General features: G+C 39.5%; 1 protein-coding gene and 1 long non-coding RNA gene across 2 annotated transcripts in view; one reads left to right on the forward strand and one right to left on the reverse strand.

Moving 5' to 3' along the window:
• Nucleotides 1-20111, forward strand: part of LOC120387344 (transmembrane protein 211-like) — a 142133-nt gene that overhangs the window by 101674 nt on the left and 20348 nt on the right. The window lies entirely within an intron of this gene.
• Nucleotides 1009-19558, reverse strand: LOC120387345. The gene is made up of 2 exons (XR_005590125.1): nt 19389-19558; nt 1009-1870 (listed from the first exon to the last, which is right to left on the reverse strand). It is a non-coding gene; the product is annotated as an uncharacterized LOC120387345 (long non-coding RNA).

The following is a 20111-nucleotide window of genomic DNA, read 5'->3' on the forward strand; positions in this document are numbered from 1 at the left end:
GAACTTGCTTTGATCTGCCGGAGTGCGCAGCCCTCCCCTCCCGCCTCCCCCAGAGCGCTGCTTTACAACGTTATATCCGAATTTGTATTATATAGGGGTAGAGGTGTATCTTGTTTTTACACATTTTCTGTACCATACCTTGGTGTGAACTCAGACAGCGAGGGATCAAGGAAAACTGGAATCCAGGAATAGCTAGACAATAATTAACAAGGCTGTTGGCATGCAAAGATGATTTCTTGAGGAAGGACTTAACCGCTGCTTGTGTATGTGGCTGGTAGCTTGCCTTCCAAAGCAAAGCATTAACATTCTTCTTCAAAAGTGTGCCTAACGATTCTCCACTAGATTTAATCGGCCACAAAGGACATAGGCCCAGCAGAAAGATGGTTGGTTGCAAATGTCCCCGTGCATCCAAATATCTCAGGAAGTAAATTGGAGTAAAAAACAAGCAGTACAACTGGTGTGCTGACTCCCGTTCACTCTGATCCTCTTCCAACAGAAGTGGTCAATCGGCCTTAATCCAACTGATTTTTATCTGTGGCTAAGTCAATAGTTCCTTACAGCAAGAACTACCTGACTCAGTAATTGAGTTGAGGAAATCTGGATTGACCAGACTGACCATAGCTGTGAATTGTTCTAATGGAGGTTACACTGGGGACATTGCATACTCTGTGACTGAGAAAAGGAACTTTGGACTAGATTCTCATCTCAGTCACACTGCTGTATATATGGAGAAACTGCTTTTGACGTCAGTAGACTAATTTCAATTTACACTGGTGTAACTGAAATCAGAATCTGATCCCTGAGTGTTTTACTCAAAGAAAGCTTCTGTGTTGATGGCATCTAAGAAACAGTTGAACTCCAGTTATTGCAGGACATTTTAAAAATTCATACACAAAATCCATCTAATAAATAATATCAAAACATCAAGCAAAACTGATTTAATATCAGCCCTTCAAGCTTGTTTTTAAAAAGTGACAGGTTTAGAAATAGCTTAGCAGGGAACAATTATATAGTGTAAGATTTAATTTGTAAGCCAGCATATATCTCAAGACATTAAAAGACAATACAAATGACAAAGCCAAGGCTAAATGAATATAGAACAAACACATCCCATTGCTGTTGCCTTTATGGATATAACAAAGAGACTTTTAGACTTTGCCTTGACATCGATAACAGGCAAGTAATATTTGATCTTCACTCCAGTTATATTACAGAGCAGAACCAGCCAAAATCCAGTGATGTTCCCACTCCAGGCCTGACAGTTAAGTAACAGAGGCAGCCAATTGCATTTCAAGAGACTTCCAACCTCAGCCTCTGCTCCTCTTCTTCATCAGTTCTGTGGTCATTCAGTTAGAGTAGCTCTGTTCAGAGACCTCACTGACAAAGTTAAAATCTGCTGTCAGGTATCTTTGCTTTTTTCTAATAAAGGCTGCTGCAGAAGTCAGAGGGAATTATGACAATAATATGTTGATGGGGCAGGAAGAAACTAGGGCATAAATACATGCTTCTTAGGTTTTAACCAATGAAGGTGCAATGTCCTTTTCAGAAAAATAGCTGACTTTGTCTCAGGAGCTTGAGTTCTCTCTTCCATGGTATGAAAGCCTTGCAGGTGGAAGCATGTGCTCTTCAGATCCTCTTTGCCTAAGGAATCTTTGCATGAGGGATGTTTCTTCTTTTTTTGGATTCCCCATTACGGGGTGTTGGTGTAGAAGTCCCTTAAATCCATTAAAAGTCTATTAAGACTATAGAACTGTGGTTCATTTTCCTTCTTTGGCTAAGGAGTTGAGCAGACAATCACGTCAACTGTTGCATATCATTCTTTGGTGGGTGAATAGTGCAATACCTTATATGCAATATAGCATGTACTTATCTGAAAGGGGAGAGAGAATAAAAACCAAATTGAATATGCCTAGTTTACTAAGCTAATATCTTTGAAATATGTCACACACAAATGACAGAAATGAAAGAGAGTTGACATGTGAAGGTCAAGTAGACTGACCCAATATGTAATTTGGCATTTTACATCAGAACTGTTTCCCATCTGAAACAGCTGCTGTTTGACTGCGTGGGAACTATAAATTCCTCTCTAATAACTAACTCCATCAACACTGTGTGCGTTATGACTGGATATGTTTAATGGTAAGGTAACAAAATTAACCTAACATTGAAAAGCAAAAATCCAACTTTACAAATATCATTCCAATCTAATGGGTGGAAATATTCAATATTCTAAAATAATTTAGATTGCTGTAAATCATAACTACCAAATGTATTAGTCTGAATGAATTGTTAGGATCTCAAAGCATTTTACAGATTTAAATTGATATGTATACTATGTTTTCCAGATATAGTATGGATCACTTCTCCTATCATTGAAAAGTAACCATTTCTAAGGTGAAACTCAGGCAGCTAGATAACAATGCACAACAATATATCACAAAGCTTTATGACAATTTAGTTGAGGCTTGAGGGGAATTTTTTGCTAGGGAGAGCATAATTACCCAGAATGGAATTAAGCCAGGACATCAGGGCTAATCTTGGAAACTAGGACCATGAGTCAATAAAAGATCTTGCTAGGGATGTTCTCCTGAACTTGGGCCTAGATCTTATATACAGTCTTGCAAGAAGTGCTATGGGATCTTTAAACACCATAAATTGCCAGACCTTGGCTTCATATCTCATTCCCAACATGGCACCTTTTGTAATAAAGCTCTATCCTGGGCCATTAAGTCATTAGGAAGAGAAGCACCCACTATGTACTGAATATTTTAAGAAAACTGTACACACTGACCCACTGCAATGAGACATCATTCATTACTGAAGGTTACCCTTGAATTCTTCACTTGTAATCTTCCTTCATTTCTCTTTTAGTGTTGGTATTTTTCAGTTCTTCTATCGGCTATCATGTTTTCAGGGCAATTTGGAACAGTGTATTAAATTCTTTCATGAAATTATAATGTCATGTGGTCTGTCATAGTTCTGTCTCTAATTTAAGGACCATATGTGATACAAAAGATGTAGCTCTGTTCTTTTATTTTTACCTAGCAGTTAAGTAAAACGGCATATATTTTGTGCATGAGAGCAGAGCTGATGACTATAAGTTTTATTTTTGACAGACACGCTAAATGAGTACCATTGTTTTTTCAGTCAAAAAGTGGAAGTGGTTTTCTTTTAAGTTTCATATTTCTCAAGTTCTCAAATTTATTGCAGCACCAGAAATATGCTGAGTGTAATGGGCAATCATTTTCATAAGGCTGTCAAGATGAAGATGAGAAAGCCAAGCTGACATCCTTACTCGAAGCATAGTGGTAACATTAAATTATGATATCTTGATGAAGCGTTATTACATCATGACATATGGTCATGACAGAATGATGATCCATCGACTTACAGAAATTCTGGACAACCTCATTAGTTAACTGACGAGTGGACCTATTACGTTGTGGAGGTCACACACAGTGTGAGGGACTTGACTGAATTGTTGTTGGCCATAATATAAAAACCATTTTGGTTTCGTTAACGTGACTTTTAAATGTACAGTCTGGGGAAGGAAACTTCATTACATGACAGCACAGATGTATTTAAACAACACAATCTTTAAAAGGCATGACTCCAAACTTGATTACAATGCAGGTTTCACAGTGTATATTTCATCAAGTCTGACAACTAGCAATCCTTTTTAAATGTTTCCCTTGATGGCTGGATGTTTATTTGGATGCAGTGAGTGTAGGTTTGGTGAATGACAGTGTCAAACAGGTCAAGAGACGAGACGGACACAGAGCCCTGGAAATTCAAGCTTTTATTATCTGGTCTCCATGGGGTTTCCTTTCCCACATGGAAAAATGTGTGGTAATACCATAGCAACCACAAAGGAACAGACATAGTAGGACATGTCTTTGCTGTTTAAGCTTACTAGGCTGGTTTTTGTGAAAGGACACATTTCCAGAACTGTTATTTTGCTTAGAGTAATTTGAACAATGAAAATGTGAAGGCACAGAAAAGGAATAGCGATCAGCAGCTTTCCAGCCTTTCCTCTTCAGTGATTTTTTTCAGCTGGGCAGGGGGAATATTATAAATGCAGGAACCAGCTCAAAACTCTCAATATTAATTTTAAACCACTCCCATCCCCAGCCTTGTAGCAAACCTGTAATGGAAACATTAAGGAAACACACTGTAAAACTGCACTCTTATATATGGAATCACAGCTGTCTAGAATTATTTGTATTTCTGTGCTAGTTTATTCCCACTGAGAAAACATAGTGCCTATTTTATCACACGCAGGAGCTTTGTTTAAGGATTCAGAGGCTAAACGACTGACAATGTGATACATAAATAGAGATTCACACAACTGGAAGAGGCCATACGGTGAGTGCTGTAGTTTAACATTCACCAGCTCCCCTGAAAGAATGGTTATATGAAATTCACTTACATCCATTACTGGGTTAAGCCATCATGCTATATATGCACCAGCAAAGGAAGATATAAACTGGTTGCCTTTCTAGGGGGTTTGATCTTTTAGTTAATAGTAATATCTAGCAGTAACATAGTGCTTTTCGTCTTTGCAAACATTAATCAACATGATTTATGAAAACTGGGTTGTAGTCAAGACACGTCGGTGTCTGCCAGTAACCCAGATTAGAGCTCTTTACTTCTGGCCCCCATTTATTCTTTAGGATTCTTGAGCTGAAATGCAGGGGATTTTGAACAATCCTGATGTTACTTTGTTTTTAACCTTCCTGTAACAAGATATTACTCTTTTCACAGTCTCCATCTGCAGCATGGCTCCTTAGCAACCTTTCCAGTGCAGGGCTTGCTTTAAAAGCCACAATCTAGTACTATGTAGTTTAAAATGTATTCTTTGATAGAGTAAAGCAAAAACACCCCCAGGTGAAAAACTACCAGAGTGTGTGTAAAAAACAGAATCAGGGAAAATTCCCTGCTGAATCCCAGAAAAAATGGCCAGCTGCTTGAAAGCCCGAGACTGACTTTAACAGAGTATATTTCATAAAAATCACACAATTTTTGCTTAAAGATATCTATGATATTACCCTCCACCACTTCCATTTTGGAAGCCCATTCCACACACTCATAATTGCAAAATAATACCTCCTTAAATTATTGTAATATAAGGTTCTTTTTCACTTTAACCTATGTCCACTTGTTCTGATCTCTCTAGTTATCTCAATTAATTACAAATGTTAAATTTTATAATAACCCCTTTGTAGTTTAAGTATTTCACGCATATCATCTTGTAAGGGATGAGGCTGAGCATCCTGTCCCATTGAGGGCACAGGAGCCCAGTGGCTTCTCAGGATCAAGCACTTTAATCATCTTCTTTGAAGTCTAAATCATCCCAGTTCAGCCAGCCTCTCATGGTAGGAAAGCCCCTTCCTTCCTCTTTATCACCTTGCCCTATACTGACTCCAATTTCACTATGTATTTATTTGATATACCCTGGATAGTGTCCAATTTTGGTAATCAAAGAAAGTAATGGCAGTCATCCCATGGTAGAGTAATTAATATGATCATGAGGCTGATGTGTTCATAAACAGCCTTTCCTCCAAAATTATCTTTTACAAGGGATAATGTGTGTGTTAATTATATGAATTATCAAAGAGTTCACTTCATGCTGGAATTCTCTCACCAGGCAAGAAAGAGCAATATCATGACATTAATGTGGACTGATAAAAAAAACAAGTGGATTTAGAAAACAGACTTGTTATGTGGCCACACTGTACAGTGTTTTGCAGTGTTATTTCCCCCTTGTCTGTGTGACTATACAGCAAGTATTTTCCTGGCCTGTCAACACAGACAATATCAATAGTTTCTAATTCTTTAGTCAACAGAATAAAAAGGTAAATGCACCGTTAGGAGTGGACATTGGGAAGCATATTTATGAGCCTCCAGCATCCTTTTGAATTCTCCTCTTGTCATTTGCAGTAAAATGGGCACTTGTGGGTTTATACAAGGCATGTTACAGAAAAGAAAAGGAATAAATACGTCTGCTGCCTTTTAAAAGCGAAAATGGACTTTATAAGTTATATCTAAGAAATAGAACAGTAGCTGAGATTTCTTTGTTGGTGATTGGGGGGAAAATAAAAGATATTTCCTTCTGTAATGCAATGATTAGGGCTTTGAAGGGATAATAAATGTGCCGTTTTTAAATTAAAATACGATTATCTAATGGACAGGGTAGGAGGAGCTGTTGACTTGATAATGGCAAATGACCTGATTGCAGGTGAATAACAATGATCATGCATTGTTAATAAGGAGCACCAGCTTGACAGATAGCTCTGACTTGACCGGTAATATTTGGCATCAAATCTCATGTCTATGCATCCGGCTCTGTACCTTCTATCTTTATTACCCATTGCATTTTCTTTTCTGAGAGAAGTATGATTTCTACTAATTCTTCCCACTGCAACCTCATGCTCTGTATTTAAATTAGGGGCCCATACTTTTGCTAGAGTGTCATTGTGTACCCTTATCACCCTCCTCTCCATAAGAGATAGCATGAAATCTGACTTCTCAATAACCTGTGCTGAATTAGAATCTTTGTGATCAAATTGGTTGACGTGAGATTTTAGAATCTCGTGCCTTGAGGCTCGGGAAGCATGAGGGTTTGGAGGGTTTGTGACTCCTGCAAGAACCTCTTTTCTGTGTGTCAATTCATTATGGAATTCAAAAATAAAAACCTGTTCTTCCTGCTCCATTAAGATAATTTCAGGGGGAAACAATTCACCTGAGTTCAGCGTAGGTAATATCCTTTTGCAGTAAAAAGGAAACTGAGATGAGGAAATCGTTTAAGTAGTCTGAAAAATAGTAGCGCTCCATAGCTGTAGCAAACAGGAAGGCTCAAGTTGTGTGGGTCTGTCTACGAGATAGAAGCTAGACAGTACAAAAATTAATTAAAAAGATTATTTAAACATAGCTTGCTATGATGCTATATTACACTTAGCCAACTGAGAGTGAAGATGCATTAAAGGTATGTTTCTGTCTTTTGCATGTTTTCCAGAAAATGGTCTGAGAAAAGGTCCTTTTCCAATTAAAATAATCTCTCGCTTGAAACCCCACCTTCCAAGTGGGACCCTCATCAAAGGACTAAAACAGAGAGAGGGACTGGAAGTAGATAGCCAATAAAAACAGAAATTTCCACCTCAACCAGGCAACATGGTTTATTTACTGTAGAAAAATCTCTAAAAGTTTTCATGAGATGTAGCTGGAAAAAGACAGACTCTCCCTAGAGTTGTGTCATGGTGGTGAGTTCCTCAGTTCAAACAATGCACCCTTCTCATAATGCTGCCTATGTGAGCATTCTGAGCATTGTAAAGAGATACTGGAGTGAAAACCTTGAGAACACAGTTTAATTAATTTTGAGGTCAAGTAATTAGGTGCTATTGATAAAGGGTCTGATTCTGACCTCACACTAGAGTTACACTTACAGAATGTCATTGACTTCAGTTACTCCCAATTTACACTAGTGTAAGAAAAATCAGAATCAGGCCCAAAGTGTGCTAGCAGTGAGGAAGTTGTGAACTTTTCTGTACCGATTCAAATACATGCATGCCCTGTAAACAGTAGTACACTCCCCTGTGATGCACATGAAATTCTCTACTTTAGGAATGCTGAACATGTAGGTGTTCTGATGCTATGGTGACGACTGTGGTATAAGAACCTAAATCAACTAGAATAGACTAGAATTATGGTAAAATCCTGCTTTGAGTTGTGGAGGTGTGGTTGGGGCAGATTGAAAAAGGCAGAGGGAACATATTTTTTCTTCCCATCCCAGTGCACCCATGGAACTGCTGAACAGGATTTCAGTCTAGTACTCTCTTTGAGGCATGAATGACTTGGCTAGCAATGCTCCATGGACCAAAGGAAGTGAGGGCTGTCTGTTTGGGGACTTGCTTAGGCACCCAGCTTTGATGCTGCAATTTAATAATGGCAATGATACATTGCTCCTTTCTGTAAGCTGCTTTGTGAAGTACATGACTCAGTATCTGTCCTGCTCAGCTCTGTGAGAAAGTCTTCTGAACCCTCTATATATCATGCTTTATGCTGGCCTCCTCTACTCACTCTGTATATCTTTGGTAAGGTAGGGTAGAATTTTGCTCGGAAGGTATAAAACCTTCAGTCTCCTTGCGTGCTAAGTAGGCAAATGTATGTTTTCTAATTAATATCCTCAGTTTAAGATAATGGAAAAATATATTTAAAAAAATAATATAGAAGGAAATTAGATACTGATACCTCAAGGAAAAGATCCAGAAAACAGCTAGAATATGTCTAATATGCCATTTGTTTTCTTTGCTGTGATTTGCACTTTGCTGGGGAGGTCAATTTTTATTAATAAAATCCTGTTGAAGATTCCACCATATAATTACTCTTTGTATGAAAAGGCAGACATGGCCAGGTTTAAATTTTGCATAGGGCTGGATTACTCTCCTTTACTTCATCTTGTCACCAGGGATCTGTAATGCAAATATTTTACTTGTTCAAACAGTCCCATCTAGTTATAGCTCTTTGCGAAGGGGCAGGCTTTGTTACTAATATTTATGGGATAGTGATGTACCATAGTAGGGCAATGCCAAACAGGTTATAAATCCTTGCCCTGAATGGCTTACAGTCTAAGGCCCAAGCAAAAACAAATGCTATAAGATGAAACAGAGTGGGATGGGCCATTAGAGCTTGATTACTTCACAAAAGAGGCGAGAATTGAATAGGTTTGTGATGGAGAACATGGACGGAATTTGATATATCAGTAGGCCAATATAAGAAGGCTGTTTCAGAGACAAACAGTAGTGTAGAAAAAGGCACTGAGCTGAGAGTGTACAAAGGAGACATATGAGGAAATAAGAGCAATAGAGACAAAAAATTATGTCAGAGGGCGGATACAGAGTTATGGAGAGCTCTGAAGGTGACTGGATATTAATAAAGGGTTTTTGACATTCAGGTTGAAGATTGTTTAATAGATTTTTCAGCATGGATGCTGTTCAGAAAAATTAATTTTGTCCTCCAGATGGTTAGTGCTAAATAATTATATATCCCTGTGGAACAGTTTTTTAGTAGTGGAGTAAGATTGCCCACTCTGAAACTTTGAAAAAAGATATCCCCATCTTTTATTGGTAGCTCAGTACATGCTGAGACTTCATTGTCTGCTGCTAAATTACACATTGGGAGCATGTGCTTTTTATAGATATATTCCTCCTTTGCTGAAAATTTATTTGAAAAGTGTCCTAAACTCCCCTTATTAGAATCTGTTCAAATTTACATTACTTCAGCACTGTCTTGAATGTTTGCATAGTATTTCAAAGCAATTTACAGTAAAAATGTATTAAGGTATGTGATGATACTATAAATAAGAGGCTCTTTAAAGAAAGTCCTTGATACATTTTATTCTAATGACAGTAGGCCTCATTAAACAGCTGTATATACTGCACAGATTGGTAAAGTACTGAAATGCTTACATGCCTGCATTTTATAACAGCTCTGAATGTGACCCCTGGGAGAATTCTGGTGACTTCAACATGCAGGCCTTATACAGAGGTAGCAAAGGAAGTGAAAATACGTTCTGTGTCTCTCTCCTCTGTTTTTTTCCCCCCTGCATTTGGGTGTAGTCTGGGAACTGACCAGAGTGCTGTCTTAGTTCACTTCAGCTCAGTTCATTGTTATTCAGCTCATAACGATCTGTTGTGTTGTGCATGATGACATTGTCACGTGTGTGACAGTTACACACATAAAGCTGTTTCTCACCATTGACAAGGGCCTGGTGGCAGTGTGGGAAGTGCTTATTAATGCAAGGCTTTTAAAAAAATTATTATATTGTCAATCAGGATCTGACAGTACATGATTGGTTGAAAAGGTCCTTAGCTTTAAGAACACTGAATGCTGGGTGAATGATAAGGGTTTGCTCATGACTGCAGCCCTCATTGTTTGGGTGTCAATCAAGTTTGTGCATAAGGAACATAGAGTCCCATGTTGTTCTTAAAGGGGGAAAAGACATGTTGTGAGCAAAATAACATATAGTTAATGTTGATTTTTGTATGAAGATGAAGGGCTATCAGCAGCAAAAGCTTTTTCAAGAGAAATTTTGATTACACGCACGCACCCACAAAGCAAATACAAACAAACAGAGGAACTATTAAGGAAGGAAGGAGTTAGCAAGGACACTAGAAGCATCCTTCTTTTGACTTAGCAGTTGCACCATAAATAATTTTTTACTTCCCAGTGGTTGTCTAGCTCCTTTTTGGAAATGATATACACCAGCTGCTCTTGCTATTGCCCTTGGAACACTGTCCCTTTTAACTACTTTCAGTAAAAAGAGATTCAGCTCAATTCCAGTGTGAACTGCCCTTCCTTAGCTTAAATTCATGACCTCTGGTTGTACCTAAAAGCAACTCAAATAGCCTTGCTGCCTCTATTCCCTTTAGGATTTTGTGGATCTCAGTGCCCTAGGATTTAGTGTTTATTGGGATCCTCTCTGAGTATTATCTGGTGTTTACTTTGCCCATGTCATGACCAGGGCTTGGGTGGTCAGCTCTAATGGTCGGAGCTGTGGCAGTTACAAGGCAGGAACAGCACTGATGGTCAGAGCTGGAATCAGGAACAAGAGTCAGAGATCAGGAGTCCAAGAGCAAGCCACGAGGCAAGTCCCTCACTATAACTAGCAGGGGTGTCCATCTTTTTGCACAGATTTTTCTGGAACGCTTAATGTGCTTAAATAGGGCACTGGGTCAATCAAAGGCCATGAGAAAAGCTGTCATTCTGGGCCTTCCAAGGTGGTGCTTCCAGTGGTGTTTATCTCCACATGGTGTATATGACAATGCACACAGTCCTCTCACAGGGAGCAGCATGGAGGAGTTGGCCATCCCACAGACTGGGGGTCTAGCCCCCATAGAACCTCAGCCCATGGTTATCATGGGGAAACATGGTGTATTTTACTTCTTCGCGGCTTTGTCTCTAGCTTCATTACTTCTGTAAAATGAATAATTCATTTAATTATCAATACTATTAGGCAGACCAGGTCATTCTGAATTACATTGCTTTCCTTTGTTGTATTTAACACTTACCTCACAGTTTAGTGCTCTCAGCAAGTTCCTCCACCGTACTGAATGTGCTTTGTTTTTGGGTCAGTGACATGTAAAGTAAATGCTTATTACTTATTGCTTACTACTCCACTACTCATCCCCTGCCACACAAAATACTTTCATTCACAAATGTACTCAGAGCCGAATTCTGCATTGCCTGATAAACCATGCAAAGCTGTTGACTTTGGTGGAGTCCTACGGGGTGCAAATCAGTGATGAATTTGGACCCTGTCTTAACACCAAGCAGCTCTCCCAACACTATACTTAGTGACCGTATCAATTGGTCAATTTCTGTTCACTCTGTATCCACATCTTTCCTAAAGTCTGGGTAAATTATGTCTACTTTTCTGCTTGAGTGTTGTTAAGCCTTCAGAAAATCTCAGTTGTGTTAGGCTCATGGTCTTATTTTTATACAATTATTTATATACAGTGCCCATCACAGTCACACCATCATATTAGCTAAAGAGCACACAAGTTAAATCAACACTACCATCCATAAAGATTAATCAGATCACTGCTATAGAAACCCAGCCCTTTGTTGGTGAGTCACAACTCTCCTTCCTGCTAAAGGACTGGAAGCCTACCAACAGATGCATATGTTCTAAATGCTGTCAGACTCTGGCTCTTTTGAGGTCTATAGATGAGAATGCTGTATGAAGAATGCCGTACTACTGGTCACAATTTCTGACAAAGGCCTCCCAGCTGATCACATCTGCTGTGAGTGGAAACTGAGAGGCAACAGGGGGCAGATGTTAAGATTCCTTTGCACTTGTTGAGTCATACTGCTGTTAGACACTTGAACCCTACTTAGATAGGGGGAATATTTTTTCTGATTCATGCCAGAAGGTAGATTCTATTTACTATAACCAGGATATAAGATAGGTTGGCACACATAACTAGGGGCTGGGACAGAGGCAGTCATACAGGGAAAACCTAAAAACAGCCGGGCGTGAGGAGAAAGCTTTGACTATGCTTGGTTTGTTGCTGTAAATAAATAATAAAGAAAAATGCCAGGAAGGGAGTGAATTTGGATTATGTACTTTGCTCAGAGAAGAATGGGAATTCAACATGCTTGCAGGCAGATTTTAAGTATATAGGTCCCATGCTACACAAGATTTTATTGCTCAAAAACATCCTCCACAGATATCTCGTGTGAACCCATGCTGTTTGTTTTTAATTAATTTATAACTTGTTAAGTGTCCCTCCTACTCTGTCCCTGAACACAATCACAGTATTTGTTAGGAAGGAAGTTGTAGTTACCTAGTGACAAACAGACAGTTTTGAAATACTGTTTGTGTAAGCGATCAAGGAACTGAGTGTAGAGGGGTGCCTATAAAACATGTATTGATATTAGGGTAATTATTAAACAAGAACAAAAGTAGTGGCTCAAACAAACTTGGCTCCAAATAATGCTGCTAAAAGTTCAAACTATTCATTACATAGAAACTAAACAAAAAGATACAGGTCATTCCTTGCATGGCATGACAGTCATACAGGATTTTAACCGTGATCTTGTCATTTGCCGATAGAAATTCTGGGTTACGAATTTGTTGGTGAACCATTTCACAATGGCTAAGATTTTGATCCTCGGTGGGTCATTGGTTACAGTTATGTCACTTTGTGAAATATTGTTCCTTTAGCATTTCACTAAGTATATACAGAAATACCAGACTTCCAGTCTGCTGAATTAAAGCTGTAAATTTGAGCTGTCAAAGCCAAGAGCTGTTGAACCAGGCAGCCATGTACCTCTATGACATTTTCTTATTGAAAGCACTGAGATGCAGTTGCTCAAACAGACCATTAAATCAAAGAGTAGAGAGAAGCTGGGACAGAAATACCCAAGCTTCCCAGCTTGTCCTGGGTACTGGCAAAATTCTTGCAATTAACCTGTGAAGCCTCATACCCGAAAAAGTGAAATGTATTTATTTCACACAATAACTTTTAGCCATAATTTTGTAACTAGTTAGAGCCATGGTTACCTTAACCAGTTACAGATTATCAGTTTCGGTCCCCATAGCAGCTTCTCTGCTATCACAACATGCTTATGTGACCACATCTACCATCTTGCCAAACCATGTTTTTGTCAGCACAATTTGGGAAAATTTGGGCAGCTATCCCACAGTGGTTCAGTAGAGGACAGAGTGCCTTAAGGATATACACAGAGTGGCACCGATGTACCCTGAGATGTCCAGAGACCTAGAAGAAAGGATGACTGGCTACACAAGTAACTCAAATATAGTTAAGGGTGCCCTACTGACACTGAAAAAAAACAGTATGCTGAACTGGTTACAGGAAGAGAATCCATTTGTCATGCTAGGCCTCTGGCAGGGGCAAAACACTGTTGGCCAAGCACAGTTACTAATGGAGTTTTGACCATGTTGTGTATGGACATGAACCATGTTTAGCGTCAACCATGCATAAACTTGGTTAAAGCTGTAGTGTCCCTAGTGTGAAGGCATGTACAATGCTAACAATGTCAGGGAGGACATATGCAATAGGAACAATTTGCTAGGTTTTTGTTGTTAATAACTCTCCTCATTCACTCTGTGCAGTCAATCAAATTTAATTCAGTCTCTGGACTTGGTAATTACATATTCTTGTTTTTATGCAGAGCTAATAGATCACCTAAGACTTTGTGTAAATTAGTTAATGTTTTCTCCTGTGAAGCTGGCACTTTTCCTGTAAAATGGTGGCAGGTGTAAAATGTTCCTTATGAAAGTATATGACAAGCCGCTGATGTGCAGCAAATACTTCTGGGTTTTTTGAAGGATGTGGTTAAAGAAGCACATTCCTTTATGGAATTATGTAGGAGCACGTTAGCTCTATATTTCATTGGTAGCTTGAAATGCCATTAAGTTAGAGACAAGTAAGCAAATACTTCTGAGGAAACAGAAGATGTTAAGTAAAGTAGGGAGATAGTGTCAGATTTTTAAAGGTGCCTAAGTTACTTAGGAGCAGCCAACATTAGGTGGACATTTCTAAAGAATGAATATAAATCAATGTTCATACATTAAAAATCAAGCTTGTAAAACCAAGTTTTTCCGACCAACTAAACAAAAAATAAAGAATTATTCAGGAAAAAGTAAAATATATCTACCGGTACTTTGCCACTGTATTTCCAGAAGTACATGCTATTATTGAAAGGGTATTTGTTCATCATATTGCAAAGGTACTCTTAAATGGTTCTATATAGATATCACAGGTGAAATTGTGGCCCCAGCGAATGACTTAATTAGTTAAGCCTTGGACACCCATTGCTGCTGGTGCCATACATATGAAAAAGAAAGTGGAGAAAAAGCTGGAAGATATCATAACTTTCCCTCCACTTAAAGCACTGTTGCTAGCCATCATGTTGTATAAGAGCCAGAAGTAAGCCTTAAAGTTGGCTCTCTCACACAACAGTTTCATTAAAGAGTAATTGGACATGCATTTTCATATTTTTTCAAGTGCAAGTATTTTACTGAACTTACCTATCCCAGTGACCAGGAATTCATTTATTTTACAAATATTTTCCCTAAGCTTTCAAACGCATGGGAAAAAAGCATGATACATAGGCTTTTCATTAGCAAGGGAAAGAGCAAACTGGAAAATTAACACTACGGAAATACATATATAGCATAAGGCATGAACAGTATTACTAGAAAGCCTGTGGCAAAACATGGTGACTTCCAGGGAGAAAAAGCTGTTCCAAAACATTGAGTTAATATTAAAAATATGATGAAATATGAGATAGATTAGTTTCAGTACATACCCTCTTAGATAGAAGAAGAATCAATATTTCACTGGTGCTACAAAATCTAGGCAAGACTTGAAAGCACCTGATGTATACATCATTTAAACTCATTAACCACCTCTTGGTTCCACCACACAATAATCATAGATTCCAAGGACAGAAGGGACAATTGTGGTCACTTAGTCTGACCTCCTGTATAACACAGGCCATAGAACTTCCCAAAAATGATTCCTAGAGCAGAGCTTTTAGAAAAACATCCAATCTTGATTTTAAAATTGTCAGTGATGGAGAATCCACCATGATCCGTGGTAAATTATTACAATAGTTAATTACCCTCACTTTTAAAAATTTACTCCTTATTTCCAATCTGAATTTGTCTGGCTTCAGCATCTAGCCACTGGGTCATGGTACACCTTTCTCTGCTAGATTGAAGAGCCTATTATTAAATATTTGCTCTCCATGTAGATTCTTATAGACTGTAATTAAGTCACCCCTTAACCTTCTCTTTAGGGTGACCAGACAGCAAATGTGAAAAATCGGGACGGGGTGGGGGGTAATAGGAGCCTATATAAGAAAAAGCCCCAAAAATCAAGACTGTCCCTAGGAAATCGGGACACCTGGTCTCCCTACTTCTCTTTGTTAAGCTAAATACATTGAGCTCTTTGGGTATGTCTACACTGCAATAGAACACTTGTGTCTGGTTTACATCAGCTGACTTAGGCTCATGTGGCTTGGGCTGCAGGGCTATAAAATTGCAGTGTAGGGCTCAGGTTGGAGCCCGGGTTCTGGGACTCTCTCCAGCATGGGGTCCCAGAGCCCACGCTCCAGTCTTAACCTGAAAGTCTACATTGTAATGTATAGCCTCACAGCCTGAGCCTGCATCAGCTGACACAGGCCAGCCGCAGGTTTTTTACTGCAGTGTAAACATGCCCTTTGAGTCTATGACTATAAGGCATGTTTGCCAATCCTTTAATCATTCTCATGGCTCTTCTCTGAAGCCTTTCCAGTTTATCAACACCTTTCATAAATTGCGGGCACCAGAACTGGACACAATATTCCAGCAGCAGTCACACCAGTACCAAATACAGAGGTAAAATCACCTCTTTGCTCCTACTTGAGATTCCCCATTTATGCAGTCCAGGATCACATTAGCTCTTTTGGCCACCACATTGCACTGGGATCTCATATCCACTATGACCTGCAAATCTTTTTTTTTTTTTTTTAAAAAGAGTCCCTGCTTCCCAGGATATAGTCCCCCCTGGTCCTGTAAGTACAGCCTACGTTTTTTTCCCCTTAGCTGTGTACATTTACATTTAGCCACATTAAAACATGTAGTGTTTGCATGCAATTCTAACAGTGCAGGTCTAACAGCTTACTGCCCCACTTCGCAGGGTGCTGCATTTTTTGGGGGGGGGTGAATCACACTCAGTCTAAGTTGTAACATTCTATCTTATCTTGATCATTACCTGTGCCTGTTCGTATGAACATTATAGGCACCAGGACAGAGCTAAAGCTTTTGGACAACATGCTTTTTTCTTCATCGCAGGGTAACTGGCTTTATGGCAGATTAGTCCTCTTTATTTGTTAGGACAAGGTCTAATAAAGAATTCTTGCATGTTGACTGCAACACTGTTTGAGTTAGGAACATGTCACTCAAATTGAAGTCCCTTATGATTACACAGCTTTTCTTCTTACACATTATAGAAGAGTGCATAAGGAGGCAGTCATCCTGTTCAAGTGTCATTTAGGGTCTGTAAAAGACACCAACTAATACCCCATCTTGTGCTTTATCTGTTAGGACTTGATTCATAAGCACACAAGATCATTTTCTTCCAACTTGGAAATAGGTAATGCCATTTTTAATATAGAGTGCCACTCCCCTTTCTCTTTTGCCTACCCAATCCTTCCTAAATAGAGGATAACCATTGATTTTAAAATTCCAATCATGCAAATCATCTCACCAGGGTTTCAGTAAAGCTAACTAGATCAAATTTATGCTCATAAATGAGCAATTACAATTCCTTTTATTTGTTACTCAGGCTCCTAGCATTGGCATATAGGCAAGTCAAGAATTTCTTCTCTTCATGTTCTTTGGTTCCTTGCTTAATTTTGTCCTCAATGTCTCACTTTTGTGCTAACAGAGTGCTCATTCCATCACCCTAGTTTATAACCCCTTGCTGACTAGTCTAGACAGCCAACAAAGCTTTGTTTTCCATGTCAGGTGGAAGACCAAAATATGCAGCAGGGATGTGTTAGATATTAAACATTTTGTGATGGACTGTCTTTTACTATTATAGAGTAGCCTAGCACACTGGAGCCCTGACCTGTGTCAGGGCCTCTAGGCACTACCATAATACGAAGAACAACAAGGACCCCTGCATTATGAGGTAGGAATTCTTGAATTATGTGGCGCTTCCCAGACAAGCCTTCAACCTCTTGCTGCATTCTCCTCAGACCAAGGCAGTTCCACTGGCATAATGTCCCTTGTGTTACTCATTTTGCTATCAAGTTGATTTTATTCTATCTAGAACATAAGAACAGCTATTTCAACTGCAGTTTGCCCCAAGAGAAGGGGCTAGATGACAAGTGGCAGTAGCCACTGAGGTAAGGTGTAGGGCAGCACCCCCAAGATATGTTACCTGCCCTGTTGTCTCCACCACTTCTGGCCCTGTGTCCTTCTCGGACACCCATACCCCTTACCTTGGGGTGCTACCCCACAGCAGTGCCCCCACACTCTGGGTCTCCCCTCCCAGGGGAACCCCAACCTGCTATACCCACCTTGCCTCATGGGCAAACTGCAGTCTGAAATGGTTTTCATCACTGACAAGGGTTGGACCTACTGCCTTTCTAGCCCCAGCTGCCTCCCTGCAGCCCTAGTACCTCCCCTGGCCTTTAGCAAGACCTCAGCCTGGGGACTCACCAGGCCAGAGCGCCTCAGCTCTGCCTACCTTTCCCCAGCCCTGCTCTGTCTCAGGTACCCTGCTTGCTCTCCGAGGCAGCCTAGTGCTCTCTGATCCCCAGCTGGAGCAAGAGTCTCTCTTTCTCAGCCAGCCCTTTTATCAGGGCCAGCTGTGCCCTAATTTGGTGCAACTACACCTATGGCTGACTACCCAACCAGCCTCCCTTGGCTGCTTTTAACTCCTTTCTAACCTGAGCGGGGTGATCGCCCTGCTACAGGGACCGTCAAAAGCTTTCTGAAAGTCCTAGTACACTGTATCCATTGGATTGCTCTTGTCCACATGTTTGTTGATACCCTCAAAGAATTCTAATAAATTTGTAAAGCATGATTTCCCTTTACAAAAGCCACATTGACTCTTCCCCAACATATTGTGTTCATCTATGTGTCTGATAATTCTGTTCTTTACTATAGTTTTCAACCAATTTTCCTGGTTACTTACCATCCTGTAATTGTCAGATAGCCTCTTGAATACAATTACAATTATTGTGAAATCAAAATACTGATTTCATTTAACTGATATGACAGTCACATTGTACCACTCTTTGAATGACATAACTCTCCTTAGATAGGGCCCTGAGAGACAAATGCTATTAAAAGCATTAAAGCACGGAAAGCATTCATTAACGTTAATCATTTTAGTTTTTCACCTCCTCCTTAAGTGGCAGATGTGAAATATGCCATTTTTGGACTTTTCATATAAGATACAAAAGAAAAGCAGGTGCCATATGTCCTGTTGTCTAGGTTGGGACTTTTTATTCAAGACCTAGATTTGATTATGTATTTTAAAGAGGGGAATGCTCTAAACAATTTGAAACTCTTGACTCCAGTGGGGCTTTGCATGCAGGCTAAGGTTCCTGATTAGTGCTGCCAGGAGGCACATTGGTTCACAGTAATGACAAATTAGTATTGCTTGATTAATCAGTTCTCACTAGGGAATTGCTCTTTCTGCAAACATTTTACCTTCATTAATAAGCGTAATACATTGAACTGGTTTCAGTGTATTGACAAATGGTAAGTAAATTGTGCAAAATGTACTATGTTTATCTGACTAATTTTTGTATCTCTTCCACTAACAGTGTAATCCAATATCTTCAAGTGATGAATGATGTAATTAAGTTATTTCTTCTGTGCTGCCCAATAAATCTGTTATTAACTCAGATGTATTCTAAATGTTGAAGGATATAGATGCTGTTTTTTTAATTTTTGTCATCACTGAAGGAGCATTAAATTAGGGGGAGGGATAGCTCAATGGTTTCAGCATTAGCCTACTAAACCCAGGGTTATGCATTCAATTCCTGGGGGGGCCATTTAGGAATCTGGGGGAAAAATAATTGGGGATTAGTCCTGCTTTGAGCAGGGAGTTGGACTAGATGACCCCTGAGGTCCCTTCCAACCCTGATATTCTATGATTCTATTGCATGCCTTGCTCATCAACAACAAAATATCAAAATGCTATTTACTGGGGCATCTTTCAATATTGTGTCAAGAGACTAAGGAAATCTTTCAGTTGTTGCTTTGAGTTGAAGAAGTTAGGTTCTGGCTTTTATTGATGATATTGTGCTGGGTAATGGGGGGGACCTGAGTTGCAGTAGCCAAACAGAGGTTCACTTACCCATTCTGCACACACAAGGCAGGTTCCGGGGCAACAGATTTGGTGTTGCTCCTTACAGCTGGTTCAAAACAGGAGCAGTGTATTCTACCCACAGCACTTGCTTTTAGGTAACAGCTGGGGAACAGCACATTTGCAGGGGGCATGTTAGTTAGTTCCCCCATCTAGCAATTAGTAGAGCATTGGATCACCATTCTGCCAGCGTCCTGAACAGGTGCACTGTAGAAGGGACCTGCTGTTCCCTTTTCTTGCCCACACTCAGCACACCTACAAAAGATGAAGCAACATCAAGTCTTAGTACTTTTAAAGCTGTGTTCTGAAGCATAACCAGAAGGGAGTTAAAAAGAAGGACTTGGACACTTGAGCAGAATATTAGGTAATGATCTAGGCTATAGTTCTCAAATATTCCATAATAGCTCTTCAATTACATAGTAACTTCATGGAGTAATTACATGTGCCAGCAGATTACTAGTTAATTACACTTAATAGAACCAAAAGTAAGTGCTGTGTGACCCATGATGTAGTTTAGGAGGCAGAAGTAACCATGTATTTACCCAGTAATTGTATGGCATTTCCCATATAACTAAGTATCTTGCTATTACAGGATACTTTTCATGTCATTAAATGGTCAGCAATAACTGATAGGGTACTTTCTCATTCTGGTAACTTAATGGTCTAATTCTGTGGCTATCTGGGTCTATTGCTTCAAAATGAGACATGTTATTT

This window comes from Mauremys reevesii, linkage group 20 (assembly GCF_016161935.1).
Source record: "Mauremys reevesii isolate NIE-2019 linkage group 20, ASM1616193v1, whole genome shotgun sequence".
Taxonomy (NCBI): domain Eukaryota; kingdom Metazoa; phylum Chordata; order Testudines; family Geoemydidae; genus Mauremys; species Mauremys reevesii.